Raw genomic sequence first — 17473 nt, forward strand, 5'->3', positions numbered from 1 at the left:
TGGCACTCGCATCACTGAAGGTCACTGCCCAGACGTGGTTGATCTGGTACGCCCCTATGCATACCACATCAGGCAGCAAGCCCGTCGGCAGAAGGGCGTCCCGGAAATCTTCCACCTTGTACGGTCTCGCACGTACATCACCGTGCAAAAAGACTGTATTAATCACCAATTGACCTTTGGGCAGTTGCGGCAAAATAAAGGCATAATCCTTGTCGTCGTTTAGCCTGTTTCCGCGGCCTAAAGTGGCCGCTGTCGCTGCTCCACTGGAGCCCATGACTCTGCTGACCGCTCAGCTCGGCTGCCGGAAGCAGAATGTAGCATGGTATGGCCGATGGCAGGGATGCTACGTTTACGACTGCACCTGTATCGTGCTATGTGCATTCGCAACGTATTGCTACAGCACGTACGCGGCCCTGTCTTTCCGTTGACAGTACAGGCACACGTCGTGTACGTGGATCGCTCCGTTTGTTGTGGTTAGTCGCTGCCGAGTCGAGCTGGCAATAAAACAAGAGGACGAGCGCAACGATTTGCGTCCGCTGCAGCCCCCGTTTGGCGCTAGCAATGCGCCAAGTTATTGATTGTCACTGAGCTGGATACGGGTGTAATAGGTAAACGGTTAGCAGTTTGTGCGACTAAATTTTGCGCCATTACTTGTACCGGTTACCACCGTCATTGCGTACAAGCGCCTAGCGGCTTGGATATTGTTTTTTGCACTTCGACGTTGGCTCTACCAGTAGGCTGCGCCAGTTGAACGTAACAGTAAATAAAACAACCCACACGTGAGTGTAAAAAAAAAAAAGGAAGCCACAGAAGCACGCAATAAAAAAAGCAAAAAGAAGGGTGCCATCAGCACTTGGCGTTCCCATGTTGTCTCCCTCCCAAGTACTGACCGAGCCCAATGCTGCCTAGCTTCGGGGATCGGACGAGAACCGGCGTATTCAGCATGGTATGGCCGATGGCAGGGATGCTACGTTTACGACTGCACCTGTATCGTGCTATGTGCATTCGCAACGTATTGCTACAGCACGTACGCGGCCCTGTCTTTCCGTTGACAGTACAGGCACACGTCGTGTACGTGGATCGCTCCGTTTGTTGTGGTTAGTCGCTGCCGAGTCGAGCTGGCAATAAAACAAGAGGACGAGCGCAACGATTTGCGTCCGCTGCAGCCCCCGTTTGGCGCTAGCAATGCGCCAAGTTATTGATTGTCACTGAGCTGGATACGGGTGTAATAGGTAAACGGTTAGCAGTTTGTGCGACTAAATTTTGCACCATTACTTATACCGGTTACCACCGTCATTGCGTACAATCGCCTAGCGGCTTGGATATTGTTTTTTGCACTTCGACGTTGGCTCTACCAGTAGGCTGCGCCAGTTGAACGTAACAGTAAATAAAACAACCCACACGTGAGTGTAAAAAAAAAAAAAAAGAAGTCACAGAAGCACGCAATAAAAAAAGCAAAAAGAAGGGTGCCATCAGGACTCGGTGTTCCCAGGTTGTCTCCCTCCCAAGTACTGACCGAGCCCAATGCTGCCTAGCTTCGGGGATCGGACGAGAACCGGCGTATTCAGCATGGTATGGCCGACGGCAGGGATGCTACGTTTACGACTGCACCTGTATCGTGCTATGTGCATTCGCAACGTATTGCTACAGCACGTACGCGGCCCTGTCTTTCCGTTGACAGTACAGGCACACGTCGTGTACGTGGATCGCTCCGTTTGTTGTGGTTAGTCGCTGCCGAGTCGAGCTGGCAATAAAACAAGAGGACGAGCGCAACGATTTGCGTCCGCTGCAGCCCCCGTTTGGCGCTAGCAATGCGCCAAGTTATTGATTGTCACTGAGCTGGATACGGGTGTAATAGGTAAACGGTTAGCAGTTTGTGCGACTAAATTTTGCACCATTACTTATACCGGTTACCACCGTCACTGCGCGTACAATCGCCTAGCGGCTTGCATATTGTTTTTGCACTTCGACGTTGGCTCTACCAGTAGGCTGCGCCAGTTGAACGTAACAGTAAATAAAATCACCCACACGTGAGTGTAAAAAAAAGAAAAAAAAGATAAGTCACAAAAGCACGCAATAAAAAAAAAAGCAAAAAGAAGGGTGCCATCAGCACTCGGTGTTCCCAGGTGGTCTCCTTCCCAAGTACTGACCGAGCCCAATGCTGCCTAGCTTCGGGGATCGGACGAGAACCGGCGTATTCAGCATGGTATGGCCGACGGCAGGGATGCTACGTTTACGACTGCACCTGTATCGTGCTATGTGCATTCGCAACGTATTGCTACAGCACGTACGCGGCCCTGTCTTTCCGTTGACAGTACAGGCACACGTCGTGTACGTGGATCCCTCCGTTTGTTGTGGTTAGTCGCTGCCGAGTCGAGCTGGCAATAAAACAAGAGGACGAGCGCAACGATTTGCGTCCGCTGCAGCCCCCGTTTGGCGCTAGCAATGCGCCAAGTTATTCATTGTCACTGAGCTGGATACGGGTGTAATAGGTAAACGGTTAGCAGTTTGTGCGACAAAATTTTGCACCATTACTTATACCGGTTACCACCGTCATTGCGTACAATCGCCTAGCGGCTTGGATATTGTTTTTTGCACTTCGACGTTAGCTCTACCAGTAGGCTGCGCCAGTTGAACGTCACAGTAAATAAAACAACCCACACGTGAGTGTAAAAAAAAAATAAGTCACAGAAGCACGCAATAAAAAAAGCAAAAAGAAGGGTGCCATCAGCACTCGGTGTTCCCAGGTGGTCTCCCTCCCAAGTACTGACCGAGCCCAATGCTGCTTAGCTTCGGGGATCGGACGAGAACCGGCGTATTCAGCATGGTATGGCTGATTTTTTTTTTCTTTATTGCCTTTTCACAAACGCAAACAAGAAGATCAAATACACGACATGTACATATTCTAAAAACACCAGCCACAGCTCGGCCAGTGTAAGGTGTTCAAAAGGGCTTCACAGAAGCCAATTGGTCTAGTACAGGAAGCCATTCCGGGGGTTCACATAGTTCTCTGAACAAGTCGCGTGTGTATATAATGCTCTCAACAAAATAGTGTCTTGCTGAGTGAGCCTGTATATGACAATGCCTGATGTCCATTCTCGTCTTCCACACGCTGTGCATGCAAAGCAGCATTAGCATGTCACTCGGCGCTTCCCCTGTTTCAGCACGTGGAAGAAACCGGATTCCAAAAGGGCTTATCGGCAGTTCTTTTTTAAGTGTTCTTTGTAGGACGTCCCACAGAAAAACGGCGTCATGGCAGTCAATAAAAATATGCTCGATTGATTCTGGCTTATTACACATTAAGCAGTTTACCGACCAAGGTACAAAAAGACCTTTGCTTTGTAACCATGGCTTTACAGGGAGAGTGTCGGTATGTAATTGAAAAAAGAACGTTTTAGCAGAGGGTCTCACTGGCATTTTTTTAACGCGCTTTAGCACATCGCGCTCAGGACCTAGCCTGTAGGCAGCTCGGTAAACCGGTAATGGTAAAAGTACATCGAGAATATCAGAATACAAACGCTTTTTCGTGACATCACACAAGTATTCATATGAGAACCTTGCCTTGAGCAGGCGTACAGAAGTAACCACTTCACGCAAATAAGGACTGAGCGGTCCAGCTCCGAAAGAAACAGATGACACGACAAAGTCAGATAGATAATCATGCAATCGTGCTTGGATCACAGTTCTCAAAAACACATCAGTTTGGTCCCGCACAAAGAAGAATCTGCTTACCAGCTGCTTGAAAAACAGGTGTGAGAGCCCTAGCGCACCATTTTTCACCTTGTGAAACAAATTGCACCGGCTTGTGCGCTCCCATTGCGATCCCCAAATAAAGGTCGCAAACACTCGGTGGATTTTTTGAACCGAAGTTCTTGCCATGGCCATCACTTGCAACACGTAGAACACTTTTGCAATTAAGAACATATTACAAACGGAAGCTCTTGCGAACATTGAAAAGTTATGGCCACCCCATTTATCGGTAGCATTTTTGACGCGTTTATTTTCCTCAGACGAATATTCATCAGCATTGAGGTAGTTATTTAGCGGGACACCGAGGTACTTTCCGGGGGAGATAGTCCAATTCATATTACAGTACACCGCGGGTGTGCTCTGCCAGTTGCCATGCCAAAATCCAAGGCATTTGGGCCAACTAATCTCGCTACCAGTTGCTGTGCAGAACACCTTAGCAACACTGACAACTTCCTGCACGCTTCTAGCATCAGTGCAAAACACGGCTATGTCGTCCGCGTACGCTAAGACCTTAACTTCACTGCTGAAAAAAGTGAAGCCTCGAATACATGGTGTTGCAAACAAACGTAAACAAAACGGCTCCAAGTATATCGCAAAAAGTAGAGGGGACAGCGCACATCCTTGTTTCACACTCGACCGCACAGGAATTGACATACTTAATTCTTTGTTGATCACTAATTTGGCTGTGCAATCATGATACACCATTTTAACACCTTCAGTAATTACAGATCCAACATTTACGTGCTCCAGCAATAAAAACAGAACTTCATGTACAACTTTGTCAAACGCTTTATGTAAATCTAGCTGAATCATAGCTACGCGGTCATGCATTGCGTCACAACATTCCAGAATACTTCTTGCTATGTGTATGTTTGTAAAAATTGTTCTACCTTTAATGCCATAGGTTTGATGCGGGCCAACGAGGGACTTAATAACGTTTTGGAGCCTTCTAGCTAACACTTTCATGTATATTTTATAATCTGTATTGGTCAAACTAATGGGACGGTAGGACTCAACTGAAAGTAATTTTGCAGGATCGTCAGTTTTGGGGATCATTACTACGTGCGCTGTCCTGAAAGAGAGAGGCGCTTGCTTTTTTTCATAGCATTCAGCGATCACTCGGTGTAAAGCCACTGCCATTTCTGCCTTAAAAAATTTGTATACGGCTGCACCCAGTCCATCTGGCCCAGGTGACTTGCCATTACCCAAGTCATCGATTGCCGCTTCAATTTCGGCCACGGTAATTTCAGATTCCAGTGATTCTCTAACCGTGTCCTCTAATCTTGGCATAAGAGTTAGAAAGTGGGCTTTGAAGTACTCGGGGTCATAAATTCTTCCTCCAAGAAGTTCGGTATAAAATTTAACAAATGCATGTTTTATCTCTTCGCTTTCTCGTGTAATTTTGTTGTAATATCGAATTTCATTTATCTCCTTATTTGCAGCATGCTTCTTTTCTTCACTTAGCACACGCTTAGTGGGCGTTTCGCCCAGCCATAACTTTTCAGTGCGCGCCCTTATCATTGCGCCGCGGTACTTATCTTCGTCGATCAACTCGAGTTTCGCTTTCACCTCTCGTATTTCTTTTTTAAACGCTCCAGGCACTTCATGTTCTACCCCTAACATGTACACCAGTTCGCTGTGTAACTGTTTCTCTTGTTGCCTTTCCTTGTGACGCAATACGCATGCTCTATCGATGGCAGCAATTTTAATGTCGCATTTAAACTGCTCCCACACTGATATGAAACAGTTGGTTTCCGTATGCAGGGCATTTGAAAGATACTCCTTGGCTCTCGTGACAAACAATTCATCTTGCAGCAGTTTTTCATTGAACTTCCACAGGAACCAATTAAACTTGACGCTCTTTCGTTTTTCGCCAATCGTAATCGAGACCAAACAATGATCGCTAAAACTGAGATATTGTGTTTCATAAGAGGAACACAGTGGTACAAACTTCGCCGGTACGTATATTCTATCAAGCCTCGCATGGGAATCACCTTGAAAGTGCGTATACCGTACTTGGCCATCTCGCGTCATTGCATAACCAATGTCCTCAAGCTCTCTCTCAATTACTATCGCGTTCAATAGTTCAGCGCTTCTATCGCGTACTTTGAGGCTCGTCGTTTTATCTTCAGCTGTACAGACGCAGTTGAAATCCCCAAGAAACACAACATGTCGTTCTGATTTCAAAAATCCTTCAGCATACTTAAAAAAAATTTCGCGTTCATGAATTTTGTTCGGTGCATAGATGCACACAGCGCTCCACAGTAGACCAGCAAAAATAAAATCACATGCGACAAGTCTCCCACTTTCGCAGGTGGACACTTTTTCTACAACCGATATGCTATTGCGAATAAAAATGACGCAGCCTCCTGACCGTCCAACAGCATGGCACACACATACACTGTATCTAGATCGAAAAACTTGAACCATCTGTTCTGTTTGCTCCTCACTCTCAATTTTTGTTTCTTGTACAGCCAGAAGGTCAACGTCATTCTCTAAAAGCATGCGACTAATCTGGCACTGCCGCCTGCGCGAACACATTCCTCGCACATTCAATGTCGCAACGCGTAGGCTAGATTTAAAGTTAGACGCCATCTCATGGGGTTGCTTGGCCAAGCGTCCTACTCACATCGAAGCTGTGGGGTTCTTGTGGTCATCGTTGAAGGCTACTGGAACGGGTCCTCCGCTAGGGCGGAGGCGTTTTAGGGGCCACCCTACTGCCAGGCGGCACGTTCGACTTCGGTTTAAGCATAGACCGCCGCGTAGTCGATGCCTTCGTTGGAGGTTCGCCGGTGCCTGACGCAGTAGTTATTCCTGTATTGCCATTGTCTTCGTGAGCACGCTTTGCAGCGATGCTTCCGGTCATAAGCATCTCGACGTCCGTTGCTTCCTGGCCGACTTCTTGCGGCAGTGACGATGACGCGCTTGCTGCCTTCACGCCTGCGTCGCATGTTGTAGTCTCTGGCTTCGTTTCTGGGGCTGCAGCCAAGGGCTCACCCCCCAGGTTCGCTTCCTGGACAGCTCCTGGGGAGGGTTCAAGGGGCTTTGCAGGAGTCTTCGCCACGTCGTTGTCCTCCCTGCTAGCTTCTTCGGCATCTGCGGCGTCCATCATGTGTTCGGATACTACGTCCCTTTGGAGTGGGCCTGTAACGCTGGCATAAGAGCGCACACATTGGGAATCATCGTGGCCGAAGCGACGACAGACCCCACATCGTGGAACGCGGCACTCTCGCCGGATGTGTCCGATGCAACGGCATCGGAGGCAGAGCGGCGCTCTGCCAGGAACGAAGACGAGCGCCATATCCTCAGCAACACGCAGTTGGTGTGGTAGGTCGTCCACAGTGAGGCCCACATTTAATTTCAGCGTCACCGAGCGGGTGGTTGATCCTTTGTCAATGCAGCCCTTGACCTTCCACTTGTCTCTGCTAATTTCCGTCACTTTTCCAAACGGCGCCAAAGCCACTCGCACGTCTTCGTCCGGTACGCCATGAAGCAGCCAGTATAGCTTCAGTCGGACACCTCGGTCACGCGGGTCGATGACCATGCAGCGGTGGTCTTTAACGTTGAACGCTTCAGCTTCTAATATCTTCCTCTTGCCTTCCTCATCCTTAAACGTCACTGCCCACAGGTGATTCATTTGGTATGCCCCGAGGGCAACCACTTCCGGCAGCAACGAAAGACGTGCAAGGCTATCTCGGACATGCTCCACTCGATATGGCCTGGCTTTCACATCGGCATGCAAAAAAACGGTGTTTAAAACAGAAGCACCTGTGGGCAGATGAGGCAGAACAACCTGGTAGTCTTCAGCCGGCTTTTCAGTACACCTGATACCACGGCCCACACGGGCCGCTGAAACCGCCCCTACAAGGGAGCACATGATAGCACGTCCTTCCACTTCGGTAGCCAAGACGCGTCTCCATGGTATGGCTGATGGCAGGGATGCTACGTTTACGACTGCACCTGTATCGTGCTATGTGCATTCGCAACGTATTGCTACAGCACGTACGCGGCCCTGTCTTTCCGTTGACAGTACAGGCACACGTCGTGTACGTGGATCGCTCCGTTTGTTGTGGTTAGTCGCTGCCGAGTCGAGCTGGCAATAAAACAAGAGGACGAGCGCAACGATTTGCGTCCGCTGCAGCCCCCGTTTGGCGCTAGCAATGCGCCAAGTTATTGATTGTCACTGAGCTGGATACGGGTGTAATAGGTAAACGGTTAGCAGTTTGTGCGACTAAATTTTGCACCATTACTTATACCGGTTACCACCGTCATTGCGTACAATCGCCTAGCGGCTTGGATATTGTTTTTTGCACTTCGACGTTGGCTCTACCAGTAGACTGCGCCAGTTGAACGTAACAGTAAATAAAACAACCCACACGCGAGTGTAAAAAAAAAAAAAAATAAGTCACAGAAGCACGCAATAAAAAAAGCAAAAAGAAGGGTGCCATCAGGACTCGGTGTTCCCAGGTTGTCTCCCTCCCAGGTACTGACCGAGCCCAATGCTGCCTAGCTTCGGGGATCGGACGAGAACCGGCGTATTCAGCATGGTATGGCCGATGGCAGGGATGCTACGTTTACGACTGCACCTGTATCGTGCTATGTGCATTCGCAACGTATTGCTACAGCACGTACGCGGCCCTGTCTTTCCGTTGACAGTACAGGCACACGTCGTGTACGTGGATCGCTCCGTTTGTTGTGGTTAGTCGCTGCCGAGTCGAGCTGGCAATAAAACAAGAGGACGAGCGCAACGATTTGCGTCCGCTGCAGCCCCCGTTTGGCGCTAGCAATGCGCCAAGTTATTGATTGTCACTGAGCTGGATACGGGTGTAATAGGTAAACGGTTAGCAGTTTGTGCGACTAAATTTTGCACCATTACTTATACCGGTTACCACCGTCACTGCGCGTACAATCGCCTAGCGGCTTGCATATTGTTTTTGCACTTCGACGTTGGCTCTACCAGTAGGCTGCGCCAGTTGAACGTAACAGTAAATAAAACCACCCACACGTGAGTGTAAAAAAAAGAAAAAAAAATAAGTCACAGAAGCACGCAATAAAAAAAAAAGCAAAAAGAAGGGTGCCATCAGCACTCGGTGTTCCCAGGTGGTCTCCCTCCCAAGTACTGACCGAGCCGAATGCTGCTTAGCTACGGGGATCGGACGAGAACCGGCGTATTCAGCATGGTATGGCCGATGGCAGGGATGCTATGTTTACGACTGCACCTGTATCGTGCTATGTGCATTCGCAACGTATTGCTACAGCACGCACGCGGCACTGTCTTTCCGTTGACAGTACAGGCACACGTCGTGTACGTGGATTGCTCCGTTTGTTGTGGTTAGTCGCTGCCGAGTCGAGCTCGCAATAAAACAAGAGGACGAGCGCAACGATTTGCGTCCGCTGCAGCCCACGTTTGGCGCTAGTAATGAGCCAAGTTATTGATTGTCACTGAGCTGGATACGGGTGTAATAGGTAAACGGTTAGCAGTTTGTGCGACTAAATTTTGCACCATTACTTATACCGGTTACCACCGTCACTGCGCGTACAATCGCCTAGCGGCTTGCATATTGTTTTTGCACTTCGACGTTGGCTCTACCAGTAGGCTGCGCCAGTTGAACGTAACAATAAATAAAACCACCCACACTGAGTGTAAAAAAAAGAAAAAAAAGTAAGTCACAGAAGCACGCAATAAAAAAAAAAGCAAAAAGAAGGGTGCCATCAGCACTCGGTATTCCCAGGTGGTCTCCCTCCCAAGTACTGACCGAGCCCAATGCTGCTTAGCTTCGGGGATCGGACGAGAACCGGCGTATTCAGCATGGTATGGCCGATGGCAGGGATGCTATGTTGACGACTGCACCTGTATCGTGCTATGTGCATTCGCAACGTATTGCTACAGCACGCACGCGGCACTGTCTTTCCGTTGACAGTACAGGCACACGTCGTGTACGTGGATTGCTCCGTTTGTTGTGGTTAGTCGCTGCCGAGTCGAGCTCGCAATAAAACTAGAGGACGAGTGCAACGATTTGCGTCCGCTGCAGCCCACGTTTGGCGCTAGTAATGAGCCAAGTTATTGATTGTCACTGAGCTGGATACGGGTGTAATAGGTAAACGGTTAGCAGTTTGTGCGACTAAATTTTGCACCATTACTTATACCGGTTACCACCGTCACTGCGCGTACAATCGCCTAGCGGCTTGCATATTGTTTTTGCACTTCGACGTTGGCTCTACCAGTAGGCTGCGCCAGTTGAACGTAACAGTAAATAAAACCACCCACACGTGAGTGTAAAAAAAAGAAAAGAAAATAAGTCACAGAAGCACGCAATAAAAAAAAAGCAAAAAGAAGGGTGCCATCAGCACTCGGTGTTCCCAGGTGGTCTCCCTCCTAAGTACTGACCGAGCCCAATGCTGCTTAGCTTCGGGGATCGGACGAGAACCGGCGTATTCAGCATGGTATGGCCGATGGCAGGGATGCTATGTTTACGACTGCACCTGTATCGTGCTATGTGCATTCGCAACGTATTGCTACAGCACGCACGCGGCACTGTCTTTCCGTTGACAGTACAGGCACACGTCGTGTACGTGGATTGCTCCGTTTGTTGTGGTTAGTCGCTGCCGAGTCGAGCTCGCAATAAAACAAGAGGACGAGCGCGACGATTTGCGTCCGCTGCAGCCCACGTTTGGCGCTAGTAATGAGCCAAGTTATTGATTGTCACTGAGCTGGATACGGGTGTAATAGGTAAACGGTTAGCAGTTTGTGCGACTAAATTTTGCACCATTACTTATACCGGTTACCACCGTCACTGCGCGTACAATCGCCTAGCGGCTTGCATATTGTTTTTGCACTTCGACGTTGGCTCTACCAGTAGGCTGCGCCAGTTGAACGTAACAGTAAATAAAATCACCCACACGTGAGTGTAAAAAAAAGAAAAAAAAGATAAGTCACAGAAGCACGCAATAAAAAAAAAAGCAAAAAGAAGGGTGCCATCAGCACTCGGTGTTCCCAGGTGGTCTCCCTCCCAAGTACTGACCGAGCCCAATGCTGCTTAGCTTCGGGGATCGGACGAGAACCGGCGTATTCAGCATGGTATGGCCGATTTTTTTTTTTTTTATTTATAACCGGTTTTTTCACACAACGTGCAGGTTCCACACATTACAGTATCACGATTGCAATACAAACAAAAAGGAATGAAAAGAGTCACACCGTACAACAAAGCCGTCTGTCCCTATTGGACAGGCGTTGTCAACTTAAAATTCCTTCATGGCTGTCAGAGGTTCTAGCCTCCACAGCCATTCCGGAACACATTGTTGCATTTTCTGTATTTCTTTGAATCGCGACATACATTCTCTGAAATAATCGCGAGCGGGCCTAGCGTCAGGATCACAATAGTACCCTGCCATACGAGCCCGCCATATACAGTGGAGAGCGTTTAACATAATGAAATCATATGGAACCCCGTCATCATCCGTAATTGTGAGATACCTTATCCCTTGGGGGTCCACCGGTAACTCTTTTTTCAGGGTTCGCTTTAAGACGTCCCAGAAAAAGAAGCCCTCCCAACATTCCAAGAAAACGTGATCTATGGTTTCCTGCTTTTTGCAGATCAAGCAATGCGTTCCCCATGGTACGATACAACCTCGCTCTTCCATGAAAGTCTTCACTGAGAGCGTACCGGTGTGAAGCTTAAAAAAAACGTTTTTACCCCTGGTGGCACCTCCATGCGTTTTACGCGTTTAAGTACATCAAGTCCTGGCCCTCCACTGTAAATGGCTCTGTATAACGGCACTGGGAAAACAATGTCGCACACATCTTTATACAGTCTTTTCCTTTTAACATCGCAAAGGTAATCCATTGAAAATCGAACAGAAAGAAATCTTACGCTGTCGGCCACTTCCTTAAAGAAGCCACGAAGTGATCCGGTAACACATGCCGTACTAACGACATGTGCCGGCAAAGCACCGCTCAACCTGAGCTGGCATACTGTGCGCAGAAAAGGATGGCGCACATCGCGAAAAAACAAGAATCGGTTTACTAGTTGTCTAACAAAAAGATGAACCAAACCCACACCCCCGTCCTTCACTCTTCTAAACAAATTTGTTCGGCTGCACCTTTCCCATGTTGACCCCCACATGAAAACAGCAAACACTCTGTGCAACCTTTGCACATTTGCTCTCGAGCAATACAACGCTTGCATGACATAATATAACTTCGTGACAAAAAACATATTACAGACTGTCGCCCTTGCAAAAATAGACAGCTTCACATCCTTCCATCTGTCCGCCTTTTCTTTCATTTCATCGGCTTGGCTCCTCCAATATTCATCGCTACTATTGTAGCTATTGAGAGGAACGCCCAGATACCTCGTCGGCGTTTTGACCCAGTTGAGGTTCGCGAAGTTCTCCGGTGCAGACTCCCATTTCGCGTGCCACAGGCCTAGGGATTTGCCCCAATTTATTCTACTACCCGTGACATCACAGAAATGTTTCACTGCCGATACTGTTTCCGTTACACTTGGTTTGTCGGTGCAACACACTGCAATGTCATCTGCATATGCGAGCAGCTTTACCTCTGTCGCTGCTAATCTGAAACCACGTATTTTGTCATTTCCGTTAATTACTACACACATTGCTTCTATGTATATGACAAATAACAGCGGACTGAGGGGACAGCCTTGGCGTACTGAACGCATGATGTTAATGGGGGCCCCCAGAGACTTATTGACAATCAATCTTGTTGTGCAATTCTGGTACGCCAAGGCCACGCCCTCCCTGATGATGGAACCGACATTAACATGATCCAAGATGGCAAAAAATATAACGTGAGCGACACAATCGAACGCTTTCTCCAAATCGAGCTGAAGAACTGCCACGCCACCATCGGTGACGTCACAACACTCGAGCACGCACCGCATCTGATGGATGTTCGAAAAAATGGACCGCCCCTTGATGCCGCAAGTTTGGTGGTCTCCGACAATTTCCTTGATGACGCCTTGAAGTCTGGCAGCTAAAATCTTCACAAAGATCTTGTAATCAATGTTTGTTAGTGATATCGGTCTATAGGATGACACAAATCTGAGTTTGTCTGTTTGATCACTCTTAGGGATTAGTATTGTGTGCGCTTTTCCAAAAGATGGGGGCAATACTTTCTTCTCGTACGCGTCATTGAATACGTCTGCTAACAATGGGGCCAGTTCTCTTTTGAAAGCCTTATATAACCCCGCACAGAGTCCATCAGGCCCAGGCGACTTGCCCGAGTTCAAATCGCCGATTGCCTTTTCAACTTCGTTCTCGGTAATGTTGCCTTCCAATCGTTCTTTAGCGTCATCTCCCAGTCTCGGCATCCGCTGAAGGAAATCGGCTTTGAAACTCTCTACATTTGCTGCCTGAAATGCAAAGAGCGACTGGTAGTACTGACAGAAGGCGCGTCCTATGCTTTCGTTGTCGCCAACAAGAACCCCGTTCATTAAAATCTTATCCACATGATTTCGCCGTCCGTGCGCCTTCTCGAGTCCAAGCGCCCTTTTTGTGGGCGTCTCCCCCGCCGCTAATACATCTGCTCGTGCTCGCACGATGGCACCTTGATAACGTTCTTTATCGAACTGTTCAAGCTTTTCCTTGACGCTCCGCACATCGTCTTTGTACAGACCAGGCTCTCTGCACTCCAGCGTTATCAGCTGCTGAAGTAGTGTTCGCAAAGCCTTTTCTTTATATTCCCTCTCAAATTTGAGGCAGCTTGACCTTTCTAAGGCTTTCATTTTAACTTTTTGTTTGAAACATTCCCACTTTTCAGCTATTGTTTCAGCTTCATCTTTGCGTATTTCATTAATGGCATTCCGTACTGCCTTTACAAAAGATTCATCATTTAATAACGAGGCATTCATTTTCCACATCTCCCAATTAAACGCATGTTTCCGTTTCCCTATACCGACATTACATATTACGAGACAATGATCTGAGAACGATACGGGTACTACAGAATAACCGTGGCATCTTGCAATTGTATCCAGAGAAATGTAGATTCGGTCCAACCGCGCATGGCTACTGCCCTGAAAACGTGTAAATGTCACGTCACGCCCCCCTTCCAGACTATCAAAAACGTCATCCAGTTCATTTTCACTAATTAGTTTTGACAAGACTTCACTGCTTCTGTCACGCACACCGGCATTATTGGCTCTGTCACTAGCGCTCATTACACAATTGAAGTCTCCTAAGAGCATAACGCGCTTATCGCATCGAACATACTGCGAAAGGTTCGAAAAGAAACGGGCACGTTCTTCTACTGAATTGGGCGCATATACGCATATGACACGGAACTGAAAATCGCACAAAACAATATCGCACAAAACAATCCTTCCAGATTGACAAGAAAAGGTACTTTGAATCTGCAGTCCAGGCAGTTTCTTCACAAAAAGAATGCACCCCCCAGCCGTGCCTAACGCATGGCTTACCACCGCAAAATACCTAGACGTGAAACGGCGCACCATGCTCCCGGTCTCCTCCTCCCCGTCAACCTTAGTTTCCTGGACGGCTAGTACGTCGACGTCGTGGTCAGTGACCAACCGTAGGACTTGACTTTGCCTACGACTAGCCGCCAACCCTCTCACGTTTAAAGTGGCAATATTAAGGGACGGTATCTGAGCCATGTTGAGCTAAAGAGAAAAGTAGGCCCGGAGCATGGTGCTTACCGTTCACGACTAGCCCTCGGCTAGCCGCCTCCGGGACCTCCCGGTTTCCCGGCGTTGTTTGTGGGCGGCACTTTGTCCGCAGGCTTTCTCTCAGGTGGGACATTCGGCTTTGGTTTCAAGCTCGTGCGCCTCCCAAGAGGAGTCTTTGTCGGCGGCCCTTCGCTGGTGCTGGTCGCGCCGTCGTTGCGGTCCTTAGTCTGGTCATGGGGGCGCTTGACTGGCGCACCAAGAGTCGAAGTCCGGTCGCCGTCGAGGACGGCCTCCTCCTGCTGCATTGCCGTCGCATCGTTGTCGGGCGGGTCCTAACTACTGCTCCGCATAGGCTGGCCCTCAGCGGTCGCGCCCTGCACCGTCCCACTCGGCTTCAAGGTAGTCTCAGCCACCCTGCTGACCACGCCCAAAGCCGTCGTCCCACTGGCTGTCGCTGTCGAGACCGTGTCTAGCGTTCCTTTAGCAGCGTCCTCCGCTTCGGCCACGTCCATGACGTGCTCTTCCGCAACTTCACTAGCTACTGGGCCTGTTACGGTGGCATAAGATCTTACGCAGTCATCGTCGACGTGGCCGAAACGTCTGCATAAGGTACATCGGGGGACTCTGCACTCCCGGCGGACGTGTCCCGTGCCGTGGCAGCGCAAGCACTGCATCGGTCGACCGGGCACGACGACCAAGGCCAACTCTCCGCCGATGCGTATCTGATGTGGCAGGTCCTCCACTTTCATGCCGCTTTTCAATTTGAGAATGACGGTCCTGGTGGTTGAGGTCTTCGCTGTCATGCCTTCGACGCGCCATCGCTCCCGGCTCACCTCCTCCACCTTGCCGAAAGCCGCGAATGCCGTCCGAACGTCCTTGTCGGCCACGCCGTACAGCAGCCAGTGAAGCCTTAGCTTCACCTGCTGATCCTGCGGGTCAACGATGACGCACCGTCGTCCCTTCACTTGAAGTTCCTTACGGTCCAGCATCCTTCTTGTGGCAGTCGCATCGTTGAAGGTCACTGCCCAGACGTGGTTGATCTGGTACGCCCCTATGCATACCACATCAGGCAGCAAGCCCGTCGGCAGAAGGGCGTCCCGGAAATCTTCCACCTTGTACGGTCTCGCACGTACATCACCGTGCAAAAAGACGGTATTAATCACCAATTGTCCTTTGGGCAGTTGCGGCAAAATAAAGGCATAATCCTTGTCGTCGTTTAGCCTGGTTCCGCGGCCAGAAGTGGCCGCTGTCGCTGCTCCACTGGAGCCCATGACTCTGCTGACCGCTCAGCTCGGCTGCCGGAAGCAGAATGAGCATGGTATGGCCGATGGCAGGGATGCTATGTTTACGACTGCACCTGTATCGTGCTATGTGCATTCGCAACGTATTGCTACAGCACGCACGCGGCACTGTCTTTCCGTTGACAGTACAGGCACACGTCGTGTACGTGGATTGCTCCGTTTGTTGTGGTTAGTCGCTGCCGAGTCGAGCTCGCAATAAAACAAGAGGACGAGCGCAACGATTTGCGTCCGCTGCAGCCCACGTTTGGCGCTAGTAATGAGCCAAGTTATTGATTGTCACTGAGCTGGATACGGGTGTAATAGGTAAACGGTTAGCAGTTTGTGCGACTAAATTTTGCACCATTACTTATACCGGTTACCACCGTCACTGCGCGTACAATCGCCTAGCGGCTTGCATATTGTTTTTGCACTTCGACGTTGGCTCTACCAGTAGGCTGCGCCAGTTGAACGTAACAGTAAATAAAACCACCCACACGTGAGTGTAAAAAAAAGAAAAAAAAATAAGTCACAGAAGCACGCAATAAAAAAAAAGCAAAAAGAAGGGTGCCATCAGCACTCGGTGTTCCCAGGTGGTCTCCCTCCCAAGTACTGACCGAGCCCAATGCTGCTTAGCTTCGGGGATCGGACGAGAACCGGCGTATTCAGCATGGTATGGCCGATTTTTTTTTTTTATTTATTACCGGTTTTTTCGCAGAACGTGCAGTTTCCACACATTACAGTATCACAATTGCAATAAAAACAAAAAGGAAAGAAAAGAGTCACACCGTGCAACAAAGCCGTCTGTCCCTATTGGACAGGCGTTGTCAACTTAAAATTCCTTCATGGCTGTCAGAGGTTCTAGCCTCCACAGCCATTCCGGAACACATTGTTGCATTTTCTGTATTTCTATGAATCGCGACATACTTTCTCTGAAATAATCGCGAGCGGGCCTAGCGTCAGGATCACAATAGTACCCTGCCATACGAGCCCGCCATATACAGTGGAGAGCGTTTAACATAATGAAATCATATGGAACCCCGTCATCATCCTTAATTGTCAGATACCTTATCCCTTGGGGGTCCACCGGTAACTCTTTTTTCAGGGTTCGCTTTAAGACGTCCCAGAAAAAGAAGCCCTCCCAACATTCCAAAAAAACGTGATCTATGGTTTCCTGCTTTTTGCAGATCAAGCAATGCGTTCCCCATGGTACGATACAACCTCGCTCTTCCATGAAAGTCTTCACTGAGAGCGTACCGGTGTGAAGCTTAAAAAAAAACGTTTTTACCCCTGGTGGCACCTCCATGTGTTTTACGCGTTTAAGTACATCAAGTCCTGGCCCTCCACTGTAAATGGCTCTGTATAACGGCACTGGGAAAACAATGTCGCACACATCTTTATACAATCTTTTCCTTTTAACATCGCAAAGGTAATCCATTGAAAATCGAACAGAAAGAAATCTTACGCTGTCGGCCACTTCCTTAAAGAAGCCACGAAGTGATCCGGTAACGCATGCCGTACTAACGACATGTGCCGGCAAAGCACCGCTCAACCTGAGCTGGCATACTGTGCGCAGAAAAGGATGGCGCACATCGCGAAAAAACAAGAATCGGTTGACTAGTTGTCTAACAAAAAGATGAACCAAACCCACACCCCCGTCTTTCACTCTCCTAAACAAATTTGTTCGGCTGCACCTTTCCCATGTTGACCCCCAGATGAAAACAGCGAACACTCTGTGCAGCCTTTGCACATTTGTTCTCGAGCAATACAACGCTTGCATGACATAATATAACTTCGTGA

The 17473-nt window shown here is 48.9% G+C and overlaps 2 non-coding genes and 8 pseudogenes across 2 annotated transcripts; all 10 read right to left on the reverse strand.

Moving 5' to 3' along the window:
• Window positions 1-841: 841 nt before the first annotated feature.
• LOC126532252 (5S ribosomal RNA) lies at window positions 842-960 on the reverse strand (annotated as a pseudogene).
• Window positions 961-1467: 507 nt separating this feature from the next.
• Window positions 1468-1586, reverse strand: LOC126532275 (5S ribosomal RNA; annotated as a pseudogene).
• A 515-nt stretch (window positions 1587-2101) lies between these two features.
• Window positions 2102-2220, reverse strand: LOC126532217 (5S ribosomal RNA; annotated as a pseudogene).
• A 502-nt stretch (window positions 2221-2722) lies between these two features.
• LOC126532202 (5S ribosomal RNA) lies at window positions 2723-2841 on the reverse strand (annotated as a pseudogene).
• Window positions 2842-8192: 5351 nt separating this feature from the next.
• LOC126532268 (5S ribosomal RNA) lies at window positions 8193-8311 on the reverse strand (annotated as a pseudogene).
• Window positions 8312-8825: 514 nt separating this feature from the next.
• On the reverse strand, window positions 8826-8944 carry LOC126532152 (5S ribosomal RNA; annotated as a pseudogene).
• Window positions 8945-9457: 513 nt separating this feature from the next.
• On the reverse strand, window positions 9458-9576 carry LOC126532050 (5S ribosomal RNA). Its single transcript, XR_007599723.1, has one exon. It is a non-coding gene; the product is annotated as a 5S ribosomal RNA (ribosomal RNA).
• A 513-nt stretch (window positions 9577-10089) lies between these two features.
• On the reverse strand, window positions 10090-10208 carry LOC126532335 (5S ribosomal RNA). The gene has a single exon (XR_007599753.1). It is a non-coding gene; the product is annotated as a 5S ribosomal RNA (ribosomal RNA).
• Window positions 10209-10723: 515 nt separating this feature from the next.
• LOC126532448 (5S ribosomal RNA) lies at window positions 10724-10842 on the reverse strand (annotated as a pseudogene).
• A 5399-nt stretch (window positions 10843-16241) lies between these two features.
• LOC126532439 (5S ribosomal RNA) lies at window positions 16242-16360 on the reverse strand (annotated as a pseudogene).
• Window positions 16361-17473: the final 1113 nt, after the last annotated feature.

Source organism: Dermacentor andersoni, chromosome 4 (assembly GCF_023375885.2).
Source record: "Dermacentor andersoni chromosome 4, qqDerAnde1_hic_scaffold, whole genome shotgun sequence".
Lineage (NCBI taxonomy): Eukaryota > Metazoa > Arthropoda > Arachnida > Ixodida > Ixodidae > Dermacentor > Dermacentor andersoni.